Source organism: Aplysia californica, unplaced genomic scaffold, assembly GCF_000002075.1.
Source record: "Aplysia californica isolate F4 #8 unplaced genomic scaffold, AplCal3.0 scaffold00366, whole genome shotgun sequence".
NCBI classification, from domain to species: domain Eukaryota; kingdom Metazoa; phylum Mollusca; class Gastropoda; order Aplysiida; family Aplysiidae; genus Aplysia; species Aplysia californica.
The window spans coordinates 506,741-511,194 of NW_004797636.1; the positions used below are offsets into that span (position 1 = coordinate 506,741).

Consider the following 4,454-nt stretch of genomic DNA (forward strand, 5'->3'; position numbering starts at 1 on the left):
CCGGTTCTTGTTCCGGTCATCCTCTTAATTCAGGTTCCAGTTTCTGCTCCTGCCATCCTCTTGATTCAGGACCCAGTTCATGTTCTTGCCATCCTCTTGATTCAGGAACCGGTTTTTGTTCTGGTATTCCATTTGATTCAGGGCCCGGCTCTTGTTCTGGCCATCCTCTTGATTCAGGACCCGGTTCTTGTTCTTGTATTCCATTTAATTCAGGACCCGGTTCTTGTTCTGGCCACCCTCTTGATTCAGGACCCGGTTCTTGTTCTGGCAATCCATTTGATTCAGGACCCGGTTCTTGTTCTTGTATTCCATTTAATTCAGGACCCGGTTCTTGTTCTGGCCACCCTCTTGATTCAGGACCCGGTTCTCGTTCTCGTAATCCATTTGATTCAGGACCCGGTTCTTGTTCCGGCCAGTCTCTTGATTCAGGACCCGGCTCTTGTTCTGGCCACCCTCTTGATTCAGGACCCGGTTCTTGTTCTGGTAATCCATTTAATTCAGGACCCGGTTCTTGTTCAGACCACCCTCTTGATTCAGGACCCGGTTCTTGTTCTGGCCATATTTCGGGATGTTGTGCAACTGTGACAATGTATTTTGAAAACGAAGTATTCATATTTTGAATATTGAGCACCAATTTCTTGTAATCTGTTGTGCTCTTTTGGGTGAAGTGCATGATGATATGTCAGTATATTTTGTGTGGATAGAGGTGTTAAACCTATACTATTTCACAATTTTTCAATATTTAGTATCCTTTTCTGTTGTTTCTGATTTTGTTATGCTTATTTTTGTTGTTGTTGGTGGTGGTGGTGAGGTTATTGTTATTGTCATCATCCTCATCCTCATTATCTTCAACATCATCATCATCCTTTTTCTTCTTCTTCTTCTACTTCTTCTTCTTCTTCTTCTTCTTTTCTTCTTCTTCTTCTTCTTCTTCTTCTTCTTCTTCTTCTTCTTCTTCTTCTTCTTCTTCTTCTTCTTCTTCTTCTTCTTCTTCTTCTTCTTCTTCTTCTTCTTCTTCTTCTTCTTCTTCCTTTTCTTCTTCTTCTTTTTCCTTTTCTTCTTCTTCTTCTTCTTCTTCTTCTTCTTCTTCTTCTTCTTCTTCTTCTTCTTCTTCTTCTTCTTCTTCTTCTTCTTCTTCTTCTTCTTCTTCTTCTTTTTCTTCTTCTTCTTCTTCTTCTTCTTCTTCTTCTTCTTCTTCTTCTTCTTCTTATTATTATTATTATTATTATTATTATTATTATTATTATTATTATTATTATTATTATTATTATTATTATTATTATTATTATTATTATTGTCATTACCGGCCGGGTCGGGAGCCTGACTCCTACATGATCTAAATTGTGTCTCCTGGTGTCAGAGGTAAAGTGAATGAGGAAATGGCCTCCAAAGTTTGGTGACTTCCAAAACTTCCGTGTCATTGGAAACTGCAAATTTACTTTTTTATGCCTTTTATCAAAGTTTTTCAGTAAAATTCACACATAAATGAATCTTTAAATGGACATAAAAGGCGTCGAACCCTCCAAAAATCAATAAGATTTGCCCAACAGGCAGAAAACTGTCTTTATTTTAACAAGCGCCTGGTTTCACCACGATGCCACAAGAACGCTTTCAGAGTGTGAGATTGAGGGGCTCTCGTGGCCTAGAGGTTAAGGTGTTGGCCTCTCATTCAAAGGTCCCGGGTTCGAATCCGGGTAGCGACCGAAAAATTTTCTTCTCTAAAATTGTTTCCTTTCACCTCTTTTTCTGCTCTCTAGCAATGTTCTGTCGTCTGCTTTCGTCTCCTCCTTCTGCCTCCACCCCCTCACCTCCTTCGCCCCCTCCTCTGAGCTCCTGACTCTTTCTGCAGCCTTTCTACTGCTACTACTTGGCTCCTTTTTACTGCTGTCCTTCAGCCACACCCCTGATCTTCGTATAGGAAAGATCTACACCTAGCCTTCTCGGACAAGGGTAAAAAATCTCGGAGGACCCGAGAGCAAGTTGTGCACGTTAAAGATCCCTTGGTGGTCTAAAATCGATACGTATAGGCTTTGGCCGCCGCCCGGGCAAAAATCAAAATTTCCTATCTACTGAAAATATTATTAGGTGTGTCCTGCGCGTTCATATGACCGTATGCAGTTGCGAGCGCCGTAAAACACTTACCAATAAAAAAAATTTTTAATTTTGTAAGTGTGAGATTGAGGTAGTTTCCAAACCCCTCAATAGGATTTTGTGAGAATAAAGTAAAATTGCTAACCGTGTCCGAAACGTATTTATTAATACAGAAGAAATGCACTGTAGTAAAAATAAAAGATTTTTATGTAAGCTTAATTAAGTTTAAGTCTGTTGTTTTGGCTCGTTAACTTCTTTTTCTGATGATTTCTTGATTCACGACCCGGTTCTTGTTCCGGCCACAATTTTGATTATCGAGAGAGGAGAATCTTTATCGAGTATCTCTGTCTTTCAGCAGGGCAATGTATCCCCCTCAGCCCTGGTAGGCCCTGGCTGTACAGGTACTGTCAAAATCCACCTCCTAAATGATCTAAATTGTGTCGATGTGGGCATAAAACATCTACAGTCTACTATAACAATCACAACACCATTGTGGGAAAATGTGAGGCGAGCCTAGAAAACTACGTGTAGAGTTATTTATCGGAGTTTAATCTTTGGACATACTTCTCGTAGATGCATAAAATCTGCAGGCTGAGTTTTGTCCAATTTCTTAATATTAATCATAATAAAAGACATGTACTTGAAGAAAATGGGGCGAGTTAAAAATCTACACATTTAACTTCTGTTTCAATTTTAATTTTCCACCGATAACTCCATTTGTGGATTGGGAGAGTTCACTCATTTTGTCAACTGTTTTCACAAATAATAATTATGTGTTTTTAAAAACTTCCGAAAGGACGCTTACCGTTTTCTTCCTCAGTGATGACACAAGTCAAGGACTCAGACCGTCCACACCCTCCCTTTTCCTCGTAGACCACGGTGATCTCCTTTCCCATGAGAATCTCACGAGCAGTGACTGAATACGAGGCTGAAATAATGGTGGATTTATGGCGTAATTTATAATATTCATAGCGCCTAACCCTGAATAAACAACACAGGCTCTGAATGTTTTACAATACATCAGTAACACACAAACAGTAAATAGTGTTCTGACTGACAATATTTTTAGTCTATACATAAAGATATAGATCTATCATCAATTTAAAATCAGAAATGACTTAAGCTAACATTTGAACAAACTAAAAGATTTGATTTCTCTTAATCTTAAAATTATTAAACTAACAGACAAAGCATTTCAGATAGCGGTGGGTTGGAGGACACAGCTAGTAGGTCCTACTTCTTTACTTTCCCTCTGCACGAATGACCATTAATGTGTTAAAATCTGCAAAATGTTATTCTCTTTACTCTAATACTGTACTTAAAAGCATTCCAGCAAGTACACGTACCTGTGCAGGAACCTTTGACCGTCTGGATGTGGTGTTGATCCAGGACCATCATGATCTTAGATTCTTCTCTTAGACCATGGACACATGTGCTGGATGAGATGAGATGTGGTGGGATACCATTTTTTATTTGTTTTTGTTTTAGTAAGTGTTTTACGGCGCTCGTAACTGCACAAGGCCATATGAACGCGCGGGACTCATTAAACATTTTCAGTTTGGTAGGAATTGATTTTAAATTTCGCCCGGATGATGGCCGAAGCCTATTCTCATCGATTTTGGACCACCAAGGGATCTTTTAACGTGCACAACATGTACACAGGATCTACGAGATTTTGCCTTATCCGAGAAGGCTATAGGTGTTACATCTTACCTATCATAAGATCAGGGGGTGTGGCTGAAAGTCAGCAGTAAGATGGAGCCAACGAAAAGCAGTAGAAAGGCTGCAGAAAGAGTCAGGAGCCCAGAGGAGGGGGCAAAGAGGGTTGGTGGGGGCAGAAACTGAAGACGAAAGCAGACGACAGAACACTGTTAGAGAGCAGGAAAAGAGGTGAAAGGAGAACATTTTTAAAGAAGAAAAATGTACGTCGCTGTCAAGCTTCGAACCCGAGACCTATTGAATGAGAGGCAAACCTTTGGACAAAGAGAGCCCCCTGGGGTAAGATTAAATCGTTTGGGATAACATGACACAAACAAAATTAACTCTAGACGTACGCACATTTTTTATACGATATAGAATCGTTTTAGAAAAACGTGGGTAGCAAACAACCTATCTATCTATCTATCTATCTATCTATCTATCTATCTATCTATCTATCTATCTATCTATCTATCTATCTATCTATCTATCTATCTACCTATCTATCTATAAATCCGCACGTTCGCCCGTCTGTCTGCTTGGCTGTCTGTCTGTGTCTGTCTAATAATAGGAATTCCACACAGAAATTGCAGGAACCTTTGCCACACACAATACTACTACTACTACTACTACTACTACTACTACTACTACTACTACTACTACTA

The 4,454-nt window shown here is 39.6% G+C and overlaps 1 long non-coding RNA gene across 1 annotated transcript; it reads right to left on the minus strand.

Moving 5' to 3' along the window:
- Positions 1–2,771: 2,771 nt before the first annotated feature.
- Positions 2,772–3,528, minus strand: LOC106012411. Its single transcript, XR_004858809.1, has 2 exons — positions 3,438–3,528; positions 2,772–3,019 (listed from the first exon to the last, which is right to left on the minus strand). It is a non-coding gene; the product is annotated as an uncharacterized LOC106012411 (long non-coding RNA).
- Between the last annotated feature and the right edge of the window lie 926 nt (positions 3,529–4,454).